This window comes from Cheilinus undulatus, linkage group 6, assembly GCF_018320785.1.
Source record: "Cheilinus undulatus linkage group 6, ASM1832078v1, whole genome shotgun sequence".
Taxonomy (NCBI): Eukaryota; Metazoa; Chordata; class Actinopteri; order Labriformes; family Labridae; genus Cheilinus; species Cheilinus undulatus.
Genome location: NC_054870.1, coordinates 43,008,253 through 43,032,299, shown reverse-complemented (window position 1 = coordinate 43,032,299; position 24,047 = coordinate 43,008,253).

Sequence of the window (24,047 nt, the reverse complement as noted above, 5' to 3'; positions counted from 1 at the left end):
AATCCTGCTCTCATTTCCTCAGCTGTACTCTGTACCCACCACACTTACACAAAAGGATTTCTGGTTATGAATATTGAACATGTTTGATTTTTATGATCTTGAGCGCCTCTGATTGTCTTCTGGGGAAAAAAGTCACTCTTTATACACCACAGAGTCATCTGGCAAGATGATCTTTCCGATAACTGGGCCTTTGCTGACTTTGGTCTGTAGAGGGGATTCAGGCTGACAAGCGGCATGATTCTCATGTACTGTGTGGCCCGCTAAACCGCTATTGAACAACAAATGAAGAATCCATTTCTGTACTGTTTTTTAAAGCCTAATGATGTGAGAACAGAAAGGATTGAAGACATTTCAGATGCTCATACATTTTAAGGTTATGCGCAGATTTACAGCAGTAGAGAAGCCTAGCTTCAAAATTACTCGAACCTCATCTTAGCATTTCTTTCTATGTTTACATAAACCAGTCTGCCAACTGTTACCAGCTCACACTGATGGCAATTTAGCACAATTAACCCCTACACCTGTTCTCTTTAACAACTACAGGACTGCAAACTTCTGTGTTCTTCCATTATGTTTTTTAAATTTCAAATTAGGAAATGTTATGTATTTCTATGCTGCTGTTTATTTTGCATCGTTTTGTTATTCTCTTCTATTTCATGTACATTTAATAAACACAAGCTCGAACAAACTGGAGTTGTCACAACTTCCAACTTAAAACAATGACATTAACAATGGGAATTCCTGTTACTTACTTGATGTGTTGATCCAAACCCAAATAAACCAAGGCACGACCTGAACCATAATCTCTGACAATTGTTAAACCTTTGTCAGCTGGTAGTTTCACCTTTATTTTACTAATTTGAATAACTTAGTGCATACTTTTGAGGGCATGAGAGAGGTTTGTGTTTCAGCACAGCTATATATTAGTTTCACTGACATTTATAACGCTGTGTTCTTCTGGAAAAAATAAAACTGTATAATAAACCTTGAAATTTTAACATCACAAAGTTAGCCGCTCATTGGCAACAGTTCCAAAGGCAAAAGCAGCAATGATTCTTCTCAGGCCAGAACAAACCCAGCAGGAACTGCTGTCTGAATATTAACATAAAACGTGTCTCCACGTCTCCTTCCATCTTATAAATTTTCCTGTGACAAGCAGTGACATATTGCTCTGGTGACATAATTTAAAGCCGAGACATGCACTAAAGTGAGTCAGCTGCATTGAAGCCACACTCCTGCTAACCAAGGTATAAGATATTACTTAGTGATGAAATGTTAAAGCTCCCTCATGTGCAGTCTACAGCAGGGGAGGTGGTTTTACACACATCACATATAAGGTAGGTTCTGGGAAATTCAAAGAGAGCAGCAGAAAAAGAGAGGTTTGCCCTCTATCTCACTCAGTGCAACAAAAACAGTTTATTAAATCACAAGGCTTCGACTAAAGGTCTTCTTGAGGTGAAAAACTATCACCTGAAGAGGAGCTCCGGTCAAAGTGTTGTGATTTAATAAACTTTTCTGGGACACTGAGCAAGTGTGCCAGGTATACTTCTCTTTTTCTAAGGTAGTCTACAGGATAGATTCTTGTATATTTTGACAGTGAAGCCAATATTTTGACTTCACTCCAAAGCAGCTGTAGCAGAGGGTTCAGATGAACTCCTACCTCACTCAAAAAGGTCTGGAATTAAAGAGCATTTTTACATTATTCAGTAGCGGATATGCACATGGTTTAAAACATGAGCAAGAAGAATGAAGAAAAGACAAGTGTGGCTGCATCCACGTTGACATTTGTTTATGCTCAGGTTGGGCTATGGAGTCCATCATGCTTGGATGTTTTCCTTTTGATTTTTTTGGATGCCACCATCAATCTTCTCACATCTAACGTGCAGCTCAGAAGATAAAAGTGGTCCATGCTGTATGGAAACAAAAGTTTTTGATGACACAAGACATATTAAATATCACCTTGCAGCTCCAGTCACTGACATGTACTATGCAGAAACTGTTACAATCACATCTCCCTTGTACCATGACCAAGTCCACTTCAATCATGCCCAAGACCACCTCTACAAGCAGACTTTGGCATGGTACCCAAGTACAGTAAGCTTGCATTCACACTAATCAAGTAGAACCAGACTTTAGGGTCAGTCGTAATTGGCTCAGGCCCAGGTCCCTAATGCGAAACAAACCTGAGTGTGTTTTTTTAAATAATAAATACACTATGTGGACAAAAGTATTTGGCAACACCTGTTTATTTTTTCAGGTGTTTCAATCAGACCCATTATCACAGGTGTTAAAAGTCAAGCACCCAGCCATGCAGTCTCCATTTGTGAACATTTGTGATCCTAAGTGGGTCGTTCTGAAGATCTCAGGGACTTCTGTGTGTTACTGTGATGGATACCACCATTGCATTAAGACAGTTTATGAAATTTCATCCCTGCTGGATATTCCAGGCAACTGTTGGTGATGTTTTTAGAAAATGAAGCATTTAGGAATGACAACTCAGGCACAAAGCGAAGGACCACGTAAAAATCACAGAGTGGAGTGAACGACTGCTAAGGCGCATGATGCATAAAAGTGGCCAACATTCTGCTGATTCCAAAGCTGAAGAGTTTTGAACTTCCATTGGCATTAATGTAAACACTAAGAGTGTGCAGGTGGAGCTTCATGGAATGGGCTTCCATGGCCGAGCAGCTGCATGCAAGCCTCACATCACCAAGTCCAATGCCATGCATCTGATGGATTGGTGTAAAGCGCACAGACACTGGACTATAGAGCAGTGGAAATGTGTTCTGTGGAGGAACAAATTACATTTCTCTGTTTGGAAGGCTGATGGGTGAGTCTGGGTTTGGCGGATGCTGGGAGAATGTTACCTAACTGACTGCACTTTGCCAACTGTGAAGTCTGGAGGAGGAAAAATAATGGTATGTTTCCCTTATCTCCAGGGAAGGCAAGTCTTAATGCTTCAGCATACCAAGACATTTTAGACAATGCTATGCTTCCAACTTTGTGGCAACAGTTTAGGGAAGGCCCTTTGTTATTCCAACATCACCGTGCCCCAGTGCACAAAGCAAGGAGTATGAAGACATGGTTTGATGGGTTCAGTGTGGAAGAACTTTACTGCCTCAACCCCAACGAGCACCTTTGGGATGAGCTGGAACAGAGATTTCAAGCCAGGCCTTCCTGTCCAACATCAGTGCCTGACTACATAAATGCTCCACAGAATGAATGGGCATAAGTTCCCACAGAAAAACTCCAGAATCTTGAAAGGCTCCCATGAAGAGAGGAGGCTGTTACAGCTGCTAAAGGGGGTATCAAAGTACATCTGATTGAATACAATGTCATTAAAGTCCCTGTTGGTGTAATGGTCAGGCTGCCAAATACTTCTGTCCATATAGTCCATAACTCAAAAAATGCCACTTTTGTGATTCTGTGTCCTTTATGATTGTGTTAAGACCTTGCAAGTATAACACTCACTGCACAGCTGCACACCATAAAGCATAGAGTAGATCCCTGAGCGGAACCGTTGATTTAATTACAAAGCATTAAACCCTTTGCATGCATCTTCTGAATGAGTGTCTTTTAGCATCTTTTTGACTCATTTAAAAAGGTTTAGTGGGTGCAAAGCTAGACAATCCTCTTGTGAATCATGTCCACTGCTTTACAGATCATCCTAACACTGGCATCAGCAGACTCGACAGATTTTATTCAAACATGTATGTGCGGAACAATGAACAAATAGCAACAGATGTCTCAGTACGTGTCTCTAACAGCAAAGTGTTTTCTGCAGCTGTGTGTTGTTTGATGCGTGCAGTGAGAAAATCTTAGAGGACGGGTTGCTTTTTCAGGGGGATGCGAGCATGTGTTCAAAATTAATTTCAAAATATGAGAAGAGAAACTGCAAAAAAAGGTCTACTTTTAAGGGGGAAAAAAAGGGTTGGACTGGCTACGGGCCTAAAAATCGAGCTTCATCTGCCTTTTTCAGATCCACAGACAGCACAGTAACAACCTACTGACAGGCAATGAGCTCAGAACACAAAATAAAATATGCCCTCTTTAATGGAGCTTGTACTTTTCAAATCAAATTAATTTGGTTTGGTTTTGCAGGATGGTTCCCTGGGATAGTCCTGACAAAGGGCTTGAATTAACAGCAGATAAAAAGAATATTAAGTTTTTTAGGCCAGCTATTGTCAATAACATTATGCAACCCTATATTATGCAGCACGTGTTTCATTGTGCAACCATTGCATTGCTGCACTTTTCTTTCACTCACACACAGTAGGTCTCAGCTCTAATAATAAATGAAAACCTCAAAACATACCATGAATATGCCCTTTTAAGGAAGGCTGTATCTGTGACACAGCAGTTGAACTTTTACAGATGCCCAGCTCCTCAAGGCTTTAGAAGGGTTTGTTTCTGCAGCTGAAAACCAGAAGAAACTTGGCTGCAGAGACTTTTTATTGAACAACATTTTCTTTAGCATTGATTGGCATTGCAAGCATTTAGAATTGATTTTAGGATTAAGGTTATCACCTCAAGGCCTTAATGAGACTTGCCCCAGAGTACATTAATGATTGTTTAATCCCATACAAGCCTCAGTGATAGCTGAAATCCTGGGGTCCCATTAGAGATGATAAAACATTCAGATTTAAAACTAAGGGCCACTAGACTTTTGCTTTGTAGCTCTGTAGCTTTCAAATGACCTGCTGGAAAGACAATGTAAAACTACATGTTTATCTCATTTTGAGAATGCGCATCCTCAGCTCTACTTTTACGTGACTGACCCTTTGTTGGCCCTCTGCTAATCAATCACAGCGCCTCTCGCTGCAACTGTCAACCCCCACCCTCCTTAGTCACTGCTGTCAGTAAACAAACTCCACTCACTGGGTTCTTTACCACTTAAAACTGAAATATCCTTATTTGACTCAGTTTAATTTACATATAGAATTATAAACTAAAAAAAGACAAGGACACAGTAGTGTGTTTGAGGATCACTAGAAATCACTAAAAATCTCAAATCATTAAGAAGATTTCCATCTCTGACACGGGTAATTTTAAATGAACTAATTTTGCTGAGTGTACATATAACACTCAACAGTGAGCTGAAGGCCTCTGCAGGTGATATTTTAAGGATCAACCAAATGGACAAAAGTATTCAGTCACCTGACCATTACACCAACATGGACTGTAAAGCCACTGTAATCAAATACATGTCCTCTAATATGGTTTCAGGTTGGAGCTTTGTCTGATGACTGACATGAAATTTACTGTAAAAATTAATATGGAGGCTCAACATACAATAGCTGAGTAACAAGTTTCACCACTTTTCTTGATTTTAAGTGTGCAACTTAACCCTTCATGTTCCCATTTAGTTGACATAACAAATGCCAAGTTGGCAGAAATTTTTTTCCACTTCAAATATTTTGTAAATTGGTTCAACTAAAGAGGTTGAGCCCACTGAAAATGTTGGCTTAACTTATATCTGTATGTTCACTCAGAATATATCTTACCTGATTTAAGAAACCCAACATAATGTATTGTATCAACTATTTGAGTTATCAAAAGTGCATCCAATACTTCAGAAGTTGTTCACTCAATGGTTATCTCACAGTGAATCTGGCCAATTCATCTGGTTCGCAAGGTCAGTGAGTGCTGCCAGTGCTAAAAGGCTGTGGACATAAAACTCCACAGACACATTCAAACATAAAGCCAATATTTACAACTACTATATATGTGTCCATGTCTGTCTGAATAGTTAACTTTTTAGGCTAATATCTGCTAATACTGTCATCATGCCAATAATATCCTACATCTCAAATTTTGTTTTATCCTCACATGAAGGGTGTAATGGTTCAGTTTGTACCTCAGTTTTTGGGCCATGGTTCATCATTAAAAAAGGAACATAAAGTCCCAGCTTTATAATTCTAGATTTTTCTAATTCATCATTATGTAAGGGTTAATGCCCAATGAGGCATCCAATTATCAGAGATTAATGGACAACATGGAGGCCTTCACAAATTAGACACCTCAAAGGGCATTATCCCACTTATACCATGGTTGCCAAATAAAAGAATACATTAAACCGCTAATTAATCATTTTATACATTTTGTGATCAAAATAGAAAAGTTTGACTGAAGCAACATTTGCTTTTCCCTAGCAACACCTGAGGGCTTGTCTAATAACTGGAATAGTCATTCCAATCCCATAACGTTCTTAAGGTACGTAAACGTCATTCAGTACTCCAGTAAATAGGACGGGCCATAGATACGAAGTCACAACGGAACAAAAAACTAGTTCGTTCAGCGCACTTTCTGAAAACAGATTTATCAATGAAAAAGCACAAAGATGAGGAAGACGGAGAGTCATCTGTGATCAGACCATAAACCTGTCAGTTAACATGAACAGTTTTAGCAGACCAGCTGTTTGAATTAACAGAATAACTCCCCCTTCTGCACTACGAGGTCACAGAGGTGAAATGGAGCTGTCCACGCCCTACAGGTGCTGATTCTCCATCAGACATGTCAGTATTTGTTAGATTTTATCATGCTATTTTATCAAAAGCATTTCCTTTTGCTCTACAAAGAAATAATGTCTTCTTTTCTTTTGTTTTATGTTATTTAAATCTTCTAACAATAGTTTATAGATGTTAGAACAGGAGGGAAGTAAGTTTTTTGCAAGACTCACCTCTCAGAGCTAAGGTGAGCCTAGAAACAAGGTGTACATCGGATATAGGAGATAAGACCGTCTTACGTTAACTGACATTTTATTTATGTCAGTTAAGTGATGGTTGTTGCCGTCTGCAGGCTCCTTAGGCTGGCAGCACTGTACTCCCTGCTCTGAAAATATGACTGCGTCAGGTTGCTATGGTTACTCCTACCACCTAACGGCTGCTGCGCATTAATTTGAAACAATATAAAGATTTTTTGACCAGAATTACTTGTGAAGTTTGAACAGTGTCCATGTACCAAGCGTTTATGGACACCAGTGGAATTTCCAGAGCCAATCAGAATTGAGTATTCTCCAAGACCATGGTATAATATTTGTTAAACTAACATTTAACATATAGTTTGTTCCATCTAGCCTTATTTAATACCATCTGTGAAAGTTGGTACAGCCTGTGATGTGTTAGAGACAAAAAAAGAGGAAAATAAAAAAATTACATGCAAAATAAAAAGCAACACAGAAATGAATACCCTTTTATGTGCTGATTTGAAGCAATAAAAATAAATGCATTGTGAAATAAAATAAATAAATAGCTGGTGCAGTGGCTCATGTAAACTCAGGATGGGATGTTGCAACAGAGCCGGAGCAGAACGCGTAAAAACACTCTTGCAGCTTATGTTATCTACTTCTGCAGGTCTACGCATAGCCTTTAAAATGTTTTAACAGCAGTAATATCTTTGACTCTTTGTGCTTACACATCTGGAGGCTCTCTAAAAACAGCATGGAGATGAGGAGAGGGAGAAAAACCCAGCAGGTCTCGGTGTTTTGCGGCTTCTCCCTTTTCTTCATTGGTTGTTTTATAGGGGTTAGCAAACACTTGGCTTGGTTTTCCTTTTTTTTTTTAGGTGGTTAGGATATATGACTATGTGCACTAAACCGTGACCCCCAAACTGTCATCCTTCTGTGTATTTGACTTAGACCAAGTTTCTCAAAGGATCATATCATTTAATACACAGATGAAAGTCAAATCAGGTGGTATTTTCAGTTTTTCCTATTGAGGAGGAGTTTATTGATGACACTTTGTGTAACCAAGCAACAGTAACCTAACCTAGCAAAGCAGATTGATTGGTCAGATTCCACGTCTGTCATCGTGACTTTGTACTGGAGGTTTCCCAGATGAAAGTGAAATAAATCCATGCAGTGGATATAGGAATATATGAAACAGCCTATCTGGGATGTCAGGTTAACAGTAACCAAGGAGGGCTGGACTCCACAAAAGGGTAAATCTGCTCTCTGCATGTCTAATTAATGCTATTGTATTTTCTTTTCACTGTATCTTGAATTTTTCCTAGTTATTATCACTGTTATGCTCCTTTCTGAATCTTTTGTTGTGTATTTTCATACGATCTATTGTTAGTCTTATGTTGTGAGGCACTTTGTGACTGGGTTTAAAGGTGCTATACAATTTCATTACCATTTTATTTCTATTATGTAATCAACAGACTCATTTTGCATCTGAAGAACTTCCTTTTTGTGTGGGCATTTTCCCCTGGGAATTTACATCTTTATAAATAATCACATTACTAATATAACAATATGTTACATAACTATCAGCTGCACTATTTAGCAGAAGTCACAGCAGAGAGGGAAGTGTGACCAGAGGAGCATTAATGTGCTTTTAGAAAATTCTTTTGACGATGTTAGGGATTCAAACACAAACAGAATATCAGCATGAACATGATCTCGCTGAGGAAAAGAGCCAAACTCATATTTTAACAACATAAATCTGTTTATTTTCTGTCTCAGAGCCGTGGAGGAAACATTCATTCTCTGTGCGCAGGGTGAAACGTTCACTCACTGGATCCACGCCTGATAAAGCAATCCAACGGTCTGAATAAAGATTACACTAAAGCCTTTATTTTACAAGCAGCATTGTGAAGCTGCACCAAGCTCCTGCAATCTGCTGACTAAGATGCTTACTAAGAAGGCAGCATACCTTATCAAATCACTTTAATGTACCACGACAGGACTTTTCCTCCCCATAGTCTGTGTTCTGCAACAACAAGACATGCTGTGTAATTCCCTGAACGCCTCGCAACACCTGCTGAACATCCAGTTGGTGATTACTGAGCTTCTGTGGTCGCCGACTATGAGTCATTTTGCGAAACACCAAAATATAATTAAAAATACACATTAAAGACAAAAGGAGTAAATCACAGAGACTGAATAAATTACTAAATCATGCAGACTGTGTATTTACTCATGCTAGTTGCTTTAATTTGGCCTGCTTGCAGAGTTTAGGCTTTATTTGTTCAACATTTTTCTGCAGGGATTACCGAAGCCTGGAGTGTCTGTATGGTCCATTATGTTGCCAAGGCAGTGAATGCAACCAAGAGATTTAAACTGCATGTTTACTTTCTCTTCCTCCCTTCATATTACACAGGAAACTGCTGGAGGAGTAAATCCCCATTAACAGTGAGGTATCTGACAAGGGTGCAGGTTTGGTTCCAGGAGTGGATGGGAGGAGTGGATTTGTGCTTTTGAACTAATTTTGTTTTATTGTTTTATTGCACGCTCCCTGGAAAGTCAAAGCATGCTGCTTGACTAACCCAGGGAGCATCTTCTAAGCAGAGCATGCTCCGCCAAGTACAACTGCATATCCATTTTGCAATAAAATGGTTAAATGTATGACGAGAGCATTCCTGAATGAGTGATGGTCATTAATGATAGAGCCAGAGATTCCTAGCTTGATACTAATACTAACAGCAGTTAATAGCCAGGTTGCTGGAGAGCGTGAGGTATTTCTCTCCAATTTTCTCTTTTTTCTCAGTCTGTTGTGGTCCCTAAACAAGGCATCATAAAGGCAGGGATGCTGTCAGAGGTCAGCTATCTTTTCCACTGACTCATGGTTCCAGCTCACAGCACTAACTTCACCTCTCTTCTTTCACTTTGCAGTGTGCTTTATTTACACTTGTGACTGCTGCACGTGCAGAGCGCTCAGTGTTCCCACTGGTAAATGTCACTGACATCACAGGACAAATTGCATGAGGCAGAAGGAAAAGCAAACATGCTAGACTTTCTGGTGAGAGGTCAGGATGTGTCTCAGTTGTGTCCTTGATTGCTGTTCACTGTGACACACTGCAAGAATTAAATGACAGATTTTCCAGCTGAAGGGTCCTTCAGCCTTATGACTGTTGGTTTGGACAGTAATTGAGCTGAAACCAATAAGTCTGACCTGATCTTTAGGTGCAGTTGTTGTAAGTATCAAGACAGGAACAGCCTAGCTTTGCACCTGACCAGTCCTGGTTTTAAGACAAACACACCGATGGGTGCAAGAACACAAAGTTGGCCTATACAGTGCCTATGAAAGTATACACCCCCTTGGATGTTTTACCCTTTTATTGATTTTATAAATCAATCAATTTGTTGACAAAAAACAAGGTCCAGTCACTGGTCAATCAGCTTTCCTGGCTACCATTACACCATGAAGACAAAAAAACACTCCAAGCAACTCAGAAAAAAAGGGGATTGACAAGTATAAGTCAGGGGATGGGTACAAAAACACTCCCAAGGCACTGAACATCCGCAATTAAATCCATCATGAAGAAATGGAAGTAATAGGGCATGAGTGTAGATCTTTCTGGATCAGGCTGTCCTCACAAACTGAGTGACCGTGCAAGAAGGAGACTAGTGAGAGAGGCCACCAAGACTCCTAAGACTACTCTGAAGAAGTTACAAGCTTCAGCAGCTGAGATGGGAGAGACTCTGCATACAACTGTTGTTGGTTCGTCACCAGTCAAAGCTTTTTGGGAGTGGCAAGGAGAAAACCAATGAAGAAAGAGTTCACCAAAAGGCATGAGGGAGACTCCATGGTCAAGAGGAAGAAAGTTCTTTGGTCTGATGAGATCTGAATGGTGCTTTTTGGCCATCAGACAAGTCGCTATGTTTAGTGGACACCAAACACTGCACATCATTACAAACCCACCATCACCACTGTGGAGCAGGGTGGTGGCAGCATCATGCTGTGGGGGTGCCTCTCAGCAGATGGTCCTGGAGGGCTTGTAAAGGTAGAGGGTAAAATGAATGCGGAAAAATATAGGAAAATCCTGGTGGACAATCTTATTCAGTCTGCAAGAGAACGAAGGCAACGGCCAGAAGCATACAGCAAAAGCTACACAGAAATGGTTTAAAGACAACAAGGGGAATATTCTGGAGTGGCCAAGTCAAAGCCCAGACCTCAATCCACTAGAGTCCCGGTGCAACCTGACAGCTTGAACAGTTTTGCAAAGAAGAATGGAGTAAAATTGCAGAGACCCATGACATACTGTACTTTCAGCTCATGCATTATTTATTCATCAGTCACAACCTGATGGTCATTCTACTGCCAGAAATCACAAAGAAGCTTTTAATGAGACAGATATGATATGACATTGATTTTTAAAAAAGCTCTTACTTGCAATTCAGTTGTCAGAGAGAAAAAAGGAGAGAACGAGAAAATACACCTGTTTAATGAATGGGTCCCAAAAAGCATTCAGTAGCATCATTTTAACTGCCCAAGGCAATTAGTCCTGCTCTGTGAATTATCTAGATGCTTTTTCCTATAAGACTGATTTGCATAGTAAGGGGGCAATTTTGGAGCAGATTTTAAATTTCCCCTAATGCAAAGAGGGCAGATACACTCAGGATGCCTCCATCTGGCAGTGCAGTCTGCATGCAGTTGGTGTTATTTCACCCGTTGTGCATGCTGTTTGGATTTCATGCTATATTTTTCTCTCATTAGCACAGGTTTGACGCTGTAAGAGCAGTGCAATCCTTTAGTGAACCAGACCCTTAGTCTCAAGACTGTGTGAGCATGACTGAACACAGATTGATTGATACTTACCTGGCACAATAATAACCTATGTAACAATCGGTGTAGCCAAGTTCTAAACATTTAATTCTGTTAAATCACCTGAGACAGAGTCAGGATAGGAAACAGGAATCCAGGAATCCAAAATTATACATTTATTAGGACACTTAATGATGCATTGATTATCATTGTTCAATCAGGAGAGAGAAGCAAATGAACTGAAGATAAATAGGATGTAATATTGATCCTATAGTACTGTCAGTGAGTATTTTGCAGTTTCTACAGAGTGATAGGCTGATTGAATGATGTCTGTCCAAAGCTGCAGCAAGATTCCCCCTCCTCTGGAGTCTGGACACTGGTGGTAGAGGTGTTGGCTGATAATGTCGTCTGTGGCTGATGAGATGATGAAGCAAGTGAAAGTGTGAAAACTGGGAGATGAAGGGTAACGTGTAAATGAGGCAGAGAGAGCCATATCTAAGGGTGTTTTCACACTTGTTTACTGTGGTTCAAATCATGGAACAGTTTGTTACATTCTTAATGACATGAAGTTTGGTCTGGGAGAAGTGGCGACCACCCTTGAACACTCTTGTGTAGCTCAGTTCAAAGTGTCATGTATACGTCGCCTAGAAAATGGAGATATTAAGATAAACAGCAAGTTTAAAGAAATTGCAAAAAGGGATGTTTCTAGGTTATTTCAATCCACTTAAATGCAAACTTTAATTTTGTTTAGCTCACTTATGTAATGATGAAAAAAAATACTCAGACAACAGTCAAAAACTGAACACATTTATTCATCATGAGATTACAGTGTCTGCAGTAAAACTATGTGCTGGGTAAAGTTAGCAGTGCTAGCATCAGTGACCTTTGATCCTCCTTGATTAATATCCACATGCTTGAGCAGATTATGGTTACTCATTGTGTTTGTGAGTGGTCATATGCAAGTATAATGAGACAGCCTGTGTGCAGTTTTGTCTCAGTTTTGTAGATAAGGGTACTGTCCAACCACACCTGTGAGACACCATCCAACCCAGTGTTACGTGTTCACTGTCCCTGTTAATATCCAGATAGAGCATTATGGTAGCATAGTAGTAAATTGGAACTGCTGTGGCTCCAAGTTTAGGCTTGGCATGGTGCTTACTACTAATCATTATAGTCAGTCAAATGCTCACATTGCTACTCAGCCTTTTAAAGGAACCCTGCATGATCAGACAAGTTCATCTTGTTGGATAGGTTTTTGAGTCTCATGTATGTATATTAAACTAAAAAACTCACTAGATATCAGCATTTTGAGTAAATTTGAGTTTATAAACTCACCAGGACCCCGCCATGTTTTGGTCACAGTTCCTCAGCGCTCCTTGCCGTTTCTATGCACGTTTCTATGCAGTGACCGCTGGTTCAGACTGACAACCAGTGTTAGGGCTGCATCCCAGAGAGGCTGCACGTCTCACACACGGAGAATTTTAAAAATTGAGGTCTCTTCTATTTTTTATTTGCACCATGAGCAGTTATCGGTCTATCTAGACAGGAAAATGATAAATACAGAGCCATATTTACCTTCTTGTAGCAAATATTTACATCCACATCTGCAGAATATGTTTGAAATCAGTTTCTTGATGAACCAGATAAATGCCATGAGCTAAAATGCGAATGTTTAATAAAGTTGTTCCCGAACCGTCTACTTTTTATGAAGCTTTCTGTTTCCACATGGTTCAGGTAAAGGTAAAAACAGTACGGAAGCACTTTTGGTTTGCACTTTTCAAAGTAAGAGTCCACTTTAGCTTTTGTTTGGAGAAACTCCCTTCGTATGTACATTATGCTTTTATTTTGAAAAGCTCTTGGCACGCTTCCGCTATACACTGAATCCAGTCACTTGTAGGGAGTTTTATTGAGGTAAAACTTAGGAGGAAAGACAGATTTGACAGCAGTTAGACTGTGCCAACATGCAGCAAACTCAGCCTGGTATGAAAGCTGTTATGGCAGCAACAGCTGCAAGCAGAAAAGCCATCTGAAACAGCGGTTACTGCAAGGAAACGGCTGCTGAAGTGTGGCGTCACACTACCAGTGGGGACCAGAACATGGCGGCCTCCCGGTAAGTTTATAAGCTCAAATTTACTCAAAATACACAAGTTTTTTTGTTCAACATGTATATGAGACATGCAAATATCTATCCAACAAGATGAACTTGTCTGTTCAAGCAGAGTTCCTTTAAAGTAACCAGGACAAAATTTCATTTCAGCAAAGTCATTTCCAAAGCGTCACTGTGGTGATGGTGATATCAAATAAAAAATGCTTCCCATCAAACTGCAGCCAGGATAAAAGTAAAGACTTTGATGCATTTTTGACAAATCTGGGTCAAAGATGCTGTTATTAGGGAAGTGAAGGGAAAGAAACATCTCATGTAGCAGTAGGAAGATTTTTGTGCCCTCCAGATGGTCGGTTACAGAAGTTTATGTATGGACAAAGTTTTTGGCTGCCTGACCATCACACTAACAGGGACTGTAATGATGTTGTATTCAAATATATGTAATTTTTTTTTCTGCAGCTATAACAGTTTCCACTCTTCTTGAAAGCTTTCCACATGATTTCTGTGGGAATAATGGCCCATTCATTCATTGTAGAGCAGGAATCACCAACGACATGTGCCAGATTTTTTTCTTGGCAGACATTGTGAAGACCAGATTTTTAAATAGGCAAATAAGATCTATTTAAATGTTTTTAATTTCCTTTGAAATGTACCTTGTTTTTTAGCCATTAGCAGTGGATTCAGTCCTACTTGCCTATACTGCAGCCAGCCACAAGGGGGCAATTGAGATATTTTAGCCACATATTTTAGGGCTGTCACATTTTTCATCACTGGGTTTGAGTCAAATATGTCAAATCCTTATTGGTGAAACGCACATGTAAGAAACTAGATTTTTGTTTTTGACATCCAGGCAGGGAAAAACACATTCTCAAAGCACCAGAATCAGTAGGTTAATACAGTAACCAGCAGCTTTAATCAGGAAGGAACTGATGATTATGTATGATGGCTGATGGGTGATTTTTGTAAAACCGCTCAAGCATCAAGCCAATCCAGACAAATAATGTTTTATTTTCCTTAATTTTGGGGTCCCTTCAATAGCTGTAGGGATTTTTGAAAATGAAAAGACACTGTAAATACCACTACACATTTTCCACATATTTTCTGAATTTAAAAATCTTCTGGGGGCCAGATGGGAAGCTGTGGGGGGTCTAATTTGGCCCCCGAGCATACAGTTGAGGATCAGTTTTGTGGAGTATTTATGAGGCAGTGATGTTGGATGAGAAGGCCCAGCTTGTAATCTCCATTCCAGTTCATCCCAAAGGTGCTTGACTGGTTTGGTGGAAATCAGTTTGGAGAGCTGGTTCAGTTTATTTGCACTGATGGGAAAGATGTCTACTGAACTCTGTTGTGGACCAGATAATGGATCCAGACTGCTTGAAAAGGTGGAACTCGGTCCACTTTTGTTCAGACTCTGCCGCGGTACATTTGAAGTGAGAACGAGGGCCGACCTTGGTCTGACCTAACTGCATGAAGTGTTCTTTTTAGATTAAACAAGCTACTGTAGGCAGAGAAGTCTGTATTAAAAACAACAGGTAGACCCAAAGGTGCTTCAAAACTTCAGTAAGCACTGCTGTTATAACTGATGTAATATGGTGACATTATTATGTTGATTATATCACTTTGATTTGATTGGTGTAAAGTTTGTTCGTCAAACAATCCTATGTACAATGCTCAAAAAATTTATTAGACCACCTGTCACAAAAACGAGAAAGCGTAAATATTTTAGAAATCTTTCAAAAACTTGTTTAAAACTAAAAATGTTATTGTTAGTCATTTGGCAAATAACAAACTGAAACAACTAAATAGCCCTTTTTCACACATAATAGCCAGAAAACTTAATATTTTGTATGGCCTCCTTTGGCCTTGTTAACAGCTTGCATTCTTGCTGGCATTGTTTTTATGTACTTTTCAACAGTCTCTTTTGTTATTGATTTCCAAATAGTTTCTAGCTGTTCCCACAGACTTGCTTTTGATGAAACTTTTGTGCAAACAATCTTTGAATCTACTAAATCACAAATTTGTTCCAAGGTTAAGACTTAAGACTAAAGGTGACAGGGCCTTCTCTGTCAGGGCGCCTTCTTCTGTCTCCTGTCTTTTACTGTCTCTCATCTTTTATCACCTTCCTCTCTTAGATCTACTTCTCTGTCAAATTTGACCTTAAAGCCCCTATATCTGCTCCTCTCTGCATGTTTTTCATGCTTACTGATTCTTGGTTTTAGAGCCCATCTTTTTGCCGCTATATCGGTTTTACTAGATTATTATCATTATTATGATTGTGATTAATATCTTTTACCGTCTAGAATTTAAATTTTTGTATGATAACGTATAAATTGCTACACATTTTAACTGTTTTTATTCTCCTCCTCACCATTTTGATTTATATTCCTTCCTAATATCGCTTCCTAATATTTTAAATGCTTCTACATTTCTGGTCCTTAGGTCTCTTTTATAAAGTTGGTTCCTGTGTTGCCTGGATTGGTCTAGGTTATTCTGGGTTTTTATTTTATTCTTGGTCTTCATTTTTAGTACAGAATCTTGCATATCTGGATTTTTATGATGTCTTTCTAAACTGACATCTTTTTTGTGTTTAGAATGTTCTGCTAGTTTTGTATAATGTTGGAGTTACATTGCTGGCTGAGTTTTTCATGGGTTCCTCTGTTGTTGGGGTTTTGTCTTTATTGTGATGTATTGCTGTTTGTGTTTGATGCTTTGTCACTGTGATTCTGCTTATTGTCAAAGCACTTTGTAAACCTATGTTTTTAAAGGTGCTAAACAAATAAAGTTTATTATTATTATTATTATTATTATTATTATTTATTGTTCAATAGGATTCAAATCCGGACTTTAACTTGGCCAGTCCATCAGTTCCAGTACTCCAGATTCCTTTTTCTTGGTCAAATAGTCTCTGCACAGCTTTGAAGTTTGCTTGGGGTCATTGTCTTGTTGGTTGATGAACCCATGACCAATCAGATTCAGTCCAGAAGGGATTCCATGATGCACTAAGATGTTGTGGTAGACGCTCTTGTTCATGATACTGTCGATTTTCACTAATTTGCCCACGCCGCATCCACAAATGGAACCCCATACCATAATGGAATCTCCACCGTGTTTCACTGTGGGTGCAATGCATCTGGCATCAAAACCTTCTCCAGCTTTTCTGCAGACATAAACATGACGATGCTGACCGAAGAGTTCAAACATGGGATCATCCGTCCAGAGTACCTTCTTCCAGTCATCAACAGTCCAGTGGTTGTGCTCCCTGGCAAATCTGAGGCGTTTCTGGATGTTTGCAGGCCTCAATAATGGCTTCTTAGCAGCTATTCTTCCCTTTAAGCCTTGTTCCATCAGTCGTCTGCTTATGGTCATTCTGGAGACTTTCTCAGACTCTGATCTAGAAGCATTCATCTCTGCCTGAAGATCAGCAGTGGTCTTCCTTCTGTCTCTAGTACTTAAAATCTTGAGGTGTCTGACATCTGCTTCCGTTAACTTTGGTTTCCTGCCTTCTCCTTGGCACACTTTGTAAGTACCAGTCTCGGCAGTTGACTCCAAAGAATACTTGACCACACTGTGAGAAGACTTTATGTCTTTCCCTTTTTGTCTCAGAGACCATCCAGCATCATAAAGTGCTTTAATGCGGACTCTTTGATTTTCAGTGAGCTCTCCACATTTTACCATTTTGAACAGGAATGAGGAATTTCAAACTGAATTCACCTTTTTATGCCCAAATTTAAGCCTGCTCACTGGGCTTCTCTGAGAAATCAGAAATTAATCAAGCATAACATTCAACCACTAAAACTCATTTTTCTCTTCAGGAATACAAGTAAATAACTATAATTTGACATATTAATCAAGAAATAATAATGTGCTTTACTATTTTTTTCAGTTTTTTTGTAAATCAGTAAATCTGAAAATTCATGGATCACAATAATAATTAATATCATTTTGGTTAAAGAGCTTCTACATATTGGTGTATTAACCATTGTAAAAGAATAAAAAATGATTTTGGTAATTACCAGTGCAGTTAATTTAGGGCAGCTGTGGCATAAACCTTACTTTGGGTGGTGGTCTAATAAATTTGTTAAGCACTGTGTCTAAGATTTATTCACGACCCAGAATTATTAGGTTTATATGTATTCATATCAGGTCAAAGTGTCACAGTTGCAAACCTATAAACTTTGTAAATGCATTCATTAACCACAAGAAATTAAAACTAATTAGAGAGCATTTTCCTCCCACATCACACATTTGGTTTGTTTGTAAATGTCCCCTTATAAATACAGACCAAACAAGATGTACTTATGCAACAATGGAACAAACTGGTCTATGATTCAGATCGGATCAGCTAAACTAGAGGCGTGAAAATACCCTGTGTAAGGCTTGGTGCACTCTGATAAATCTGAGTTTGATGTAGCTAAGTCAGATTTAGGAGATAGGACTGATTTTATATACATCTGCCTGGTGCACCCATCCCCAGTGTCTGAACTCAGCTATTTTCTGAATCAGTCCCAGTTGGAGTGTCGTTACACTCTCAGCATTATGTATGACACAGATATCAGTACGAACACCATGGCAGCATATGTTTCTGTGTTTTCATATGCAGTTTTTCAACAGTGTGTCCCGTGTGTATGGTGCCACTGTGCTATCATCTCTGCACATCTAAATTAGAAAAGTAGCTGGAGAGTGGTGAACAGATAGAGCCTGAGGAGAGAAAGAAAACATCCTATAGGCGACTGCCACCATGATGAAAGAAGCTCAGGGAGAGTCAGACTTCCTTCACTGTATGGTTCAAAGTCTCAGTGGACCAAATGACTCACATTTAAGGACACCTAGTGACGCAAAACATGAACCGGATCCTGTGTCATCTTGGGCTCCATCGGATATTTCTTCCTGGTGGTGATTCTTCTGTAACTAAAAATAAATCAGCTTATTTATGAAGGTAAATCAGCATGCATGGAAGTTGAGGAGTGTGAATTTTCTGATATACTTTTTCTAGAGATATGGGTTTATAGCTCAGCTATTCAACCATGAAAGTTGCTGTTTCAGGGGCTTTGCAGGAAGCAGGGATGCAGCCCGTGGGATGTAAAGCTGTCCAATCAGCTTTTTTCAAGCAATTAATAGACCCTTGCTGCCTTTTCTCCTTTTGCTGCTTTTTGAGAGTTGGATTCTGCTTCTGGTGGTCTTTAAGGAATAAAGAAAACTCCACACATGTCTCATGCTGCACCATCCTAAGTCCTTTATTTGAAGTAACAAAAAAAAAAAAAAAAAAAAAAAATTGAAGTCTGTTTTGGCTGAAAGATTATTGGGCTGAATCACACAATTTGGACTTTTTCATCTGATGCTGATGCATTGCTTTCTAAAAATAGTGACTTTTTAACCTTTATAGAGCTGTTCAATAACTCATTAATTAAGATTAGATTAAAACATGAAATCAATGCATTCCGTTCGTAAATATATAGCAGGGCAGCAGCTGAATACTCACCCTAGCATCCTCCTGTTTCCACAATGACACCACTGTGCCTTTGAGTGTCTCATTTCACCTCATTTCACCACGGCTCAGTGGTCAGGTCAAAAGTCGTCTTGATGTCAAACATTTCACTTTTTAACGGTTCCCTTTTTATCAGTAGTAAGTTCTTTTTTCCTCTGAGGTAAGGAAATGCCATGACTTTCTCTCTATCCCTTCCTCCAAATATACTTTCAAAATAAAAGCATGTTTTTATCCAAACAGAAAGTGATGTACCCTGAGATTAAAACAATATAAATTACAATGTTCAAGCACAAAAAATAACTGTTTCCTGAGAAAATCTCTCAGGGTAATTTTAAACCTTAACTTAAAAGAATCATGAACTCCTGAAAAAAATGCCGTCACAGTACCTGAGAATCATTGGACATCAGTGAGTCATTTTGTACATGCACTCTTTCATATTTTTTGATGTATAACAGTGGTAAACTCTGCATTTGACAGAAAAACATCTTTGAAGCTGCCTCCTTCAAGTCAAAATGTTACCAAACATTTCAGCCAGCAACCCCCGAAATGGCATTTCAGAAACCTGGAGTTGGTTAAAGCATGCAAAGTTTTGTAAAGGTTCACGTGCAAATGTACAATTTTTAAGGAATTTTTACATTTTAATTTCATACCAGCATAAATCTTTAACAACTTTAGTTTCATTTTAAATTGAACTCATTTTATGGGTGTATTTTACATAAACAGGCAAAGATACCATTTTAATAATTTTGAAAAAAAAATCTAGCTCTTTTGAAAACATCAGTGTTCCTGATCCCCTGAGCCTCACTTTGGGAACCAGTGCTCTATGTCAGGTTTTTCAGGCCAAACTGGTGTAGAGGTGCAGCTCTCATTTAACTAATAAATCCAAAAGTAAACTTCATAAAAGTTCATAGCCTAGTTGCATATAGAGACAGACAACCAGGCATGCTCACTTTCACACCTAGGGCCAATTTAATGTCACCTAATTAGGTTAACCTAATGAGCATGATTTTGGTGGTGGGAGGATGCCAGAGTACCCAGAGAGAACCCATGCATGCACAGGGAGAACATGCAAACTCCACACAGAAAGGCCCAGAGACAGTCCTGCTGTGAGACAACAGCGCTAACCCCTGTGCCGCTGTGTCATATTGTTTCCTTTTTCTGAGGCCACCATAACATCCATGTTGAAAATATTATAAGTTGACAGTGTTGCATCAGTAGACAGTAGCTGACAGTGGATACTAACATGAGCATGTTTTTAGGAGATAAGCTTCTACTGTAGGTTTATCCACTGTCAGGCGCTCCTCTTGCATATTAGCTTCCCATGCTGAAGTGGTGTTTGATAATAAAAGATTATGACAGTACAAGAGCTGCCAGTGTGTTCACTGAAATTCCCCTGTGGATACTTACAAACTGCTTCTTTCCTTCTTGTGCTGTTTAGCTTGTTGGAAAGTTATTATACTCCTTTTATTTTTAAATCCACAATGCCAGCTGCCCTTGAGAGCAGCAGGCTGTTGAAAAGGTGAGTGGATTTGAAAGGTGTAATAACACTGGAAAGCTGCAGCAAGCTCTCGAGTTCTCACTGTGGACCACTTCCAGACTTTGACTTGGTTGTTGTCATGAGTGTCTCGCAAAGAGAAATAGGCTCTACATAAGAGGATCCTCTCATAAGGATGCAGTTTAGAGGGTGTACAAAAGTTAACGCTGCAGACTGGTAAACATGGCTTCGGTACACAGAGGCTTCAGAAATGAAAGTATCCGTTAAAGAGCCAGGAGATAAAAGTGGGCATAAAGCAGGAAAAGAGTAGAATGTATGTAATGTAAAAATGTGTGAAGATGTAAATCAATCTCGTTTATTTAATCAACATTTGAAAAATCTCAACAGTTTTGAGAAACATTAGTTGTGTGATGAAGTTAGCACTGTTATACATTAGGCAGGAGTGCATGTACAAAATGACTCACTGATATCCCGTGATCACTGGTAAGTGTGACAGCATTTACACTTTCATTTGTTTCAGTAGTTTCTCCCTTTGTTTAAGTAACTCACTTAAAGGGATATTTTGGTATTTTTGTTGGGTTGTATATAACACACTTGGCAATAGTAGTGGCATTAGCCTCCAGGGATTTAAGCGTGTGTTACCCTTTCAAACAGGGCACATCTGGGGAAGCTAGGCTATGCAGTGCTACAGATAGGTACAGTTGTTCCACACAAGTCAGCTGGTTTTAAGTAAAAATGGGCCAAAAAAAAAAATTTTGGAATAAATTGGACACAATTTCAAAAATTGTTGGAGTGTTCAATTTTCACCCAGAAAGCCTCTTTGTCTGGCACTATTTTGTGATGCACGTTTTAGCTCATGCTTATGTGTTCTTCCGCCTCAGCGTATCTGATCTGCTGTTTGGTTCTGCAAGCTCCATCTGAAAAAAACAACTAACTAAGGTAAAACTAGTTCTTTTGGCTCAGTTCTCCTCTTGAACAGCTGACACATTTTCTCATAAAGTAAACATATTGTGCCGACTGTAGCTTGTCTTATCAGCCATTAGAAGAATAAAGCAAAATCCATAAACTAACTTGGATGACAAGTTGCCACTCAGCTCTTCTGGTTGGGGTCGGTTCCTCCAATTTTTCTTTAGAAAGTTGAAGAAGGTCGGTAAAACACCAGCGTTCAGTTAGGGAGGGAACTCTAGATGGGGAGTGATGCAGGCCGCAGGAGTTCCTTATCGCTATGCTCATTTACAAATGTCCTGAAGAAGTGTTTGATCTAAGAACCACTCCTGACAACAGTAGGGCTCTGTATTCACGGTCTTGGGCTCACAGTTCGCACCAAAATTTCTCTCCATTCTCTTTCTTCTCACTGAGGATCCATCTGCAGAGGGAACAACTCTGTACTCCTGGTCATAAAAGTGTCCCTTCATATCCACAGTAAACGTCACCTCGTTGCCACTTGAGTCCAAATCACTCGTTTTAGTTTTGTTTTAGCTTAGCTTGTTGTTTTCTCTGAGCCAACATTGTTTTTGTCTGATGAAGAGCAACTCTGCTTGAAACATCACATTGGTGCAATGATAATTGTATTTTTGGAGCCCTGCAGTATGCGAGACATCTTTCAGTTTTTCAACATTGTTTTTTGGCCCATTTTTACCGAAATCTTGCTAAATTACATGAAGCAACTGTACCTGTCTGTTATACTGCATAGACTAGCTTCTCCAAGTCAGTCTTATTAAAGGGGCAACACACTGAAATCACTGGTGGCTAATGCCACTACTATTACCAAGTACCTTATACAACTCAACTATAAAAACACCGAAATATCCCTTTAAGGTTGATGATCATGCTAAGAAATTTTCTAAAGACACTATTCTTTTTAAATGCTTTTACTTATATGTACTACTGTCTTAGGCAAAAGACACTTTACATCTGATTAAAAAAAAGCTTTTATTTTGAAAGAAAATAAGGAACTTCACTATAGACTAAAAGTTACAGTACCAACACAACTGTGGAAAAAAATAAGAACTTACTTTGGATGGAAAATGGAATGGTTGAAAAAATCAACTGTTTGATACTAAAATCATGTCTCGTACCACTGCTTTGATGTAATGATATAATGATAAGATTTACATTTTAGAGTCATATTGCCATATTTTGAAAATGACGGGATGCATATTTATTTCTGTTTGAGTACATCTATTCTACATGAATTAGCCCATGCTGACAGCAGACTCCACTGCAAACAGACTTGGTGTGTATCTCAAGCAGAGCAGTGCTTCTGGCACACACCAGAGGCAGAGCTTTGCACATGCTGTAGAATATCAGTGGCTGCCTTGGAAGGGAGTAATTTGCTCCGACGTGTGCAGTGCACTTGGAATGCTGTGTAGATGGAGTATGTGGAATCTGGGGGTAAACCAACACTGTGCAGGTGTTTGAGCAGTGAAAGGCCATTTGAACAACAAGGTTCTGAAGCAATGCCTCTATTGGCACTGGGCAGAGTATCGTCCTATTCAGAGCACTGGTAATCCAGATGATGTGATGTTAAAAAACAAAATGTGGCTACCCACATGTAGTTTAATTATTCAGGTTTTTAACTTTTTGAACGACAGGTGAGAAGAAATTAATTCCTCCTTAACTGGCCAAGGACAGCAGACGACTGGGTGTTAAAATACAGCATAACTGGCTTTTTCTGTGTTTTCTTTCTCCTCTGGAAGATTTTAAGAGTACTTTTCCCCAAGCACAATAACTTTTCTTGTTTTTTGCAGAAGACCTTAGAATATCAAAACAATTTTTGGGTTTCTTTTTACTGCAGCTGTCTTAAATAAAGTATTTCATCACACTCAGGTGGCTGTCTTCCTAAGGTACAACATCAGACAGAAGTTAGGAAATCTCAGGTAAACCCCTCATGTTTTTGGTAACATTTTTAATACCATTCCCCTCAGGGTGCTCGCTTTTACTGAGGTTATCACAACCAAAACAGGTTTAGACTTTCAAAGAACCCTGGGCAGCAAGGAAACTGAAAGAAAAATTGCATCTTTTACAAAGGATTTTACTTCAGTCCATTGCCGGGGCTCGGTGAAAGCACAGTGGATATACAGAGTTTCTAAAACATGGGTAACACAACAGAATGAACCACCTTAAACTTGTACCTACCACAAAATAACTCTGCTCCCAGGAATCTGGAGGAGATTATTGCTGCTGGACTGTAAATCTAATTTGATTCTCGATGGCAAATTCTGCAGCTGGAGGAGAGTGGAAATGGGTTTCTTTTAAAGCAAATGTACACACAGAGAGAAAATAGCACAAGCAAAAATAACTGGATTTAAGTTTTAGAGCTGACAGACTGACTTGCCTTTTTGTCAGTGCTCGTCTCAGAGATTACTGCAGGAGTTTGTTTGAAAAGGAACTTTGATTCATTATGTAAGATGTGCAAAAGCACCTGTTTGATCAAAGAGATTCTACCCTGGATTTCTGAGTTTTTGTCTATTTTCT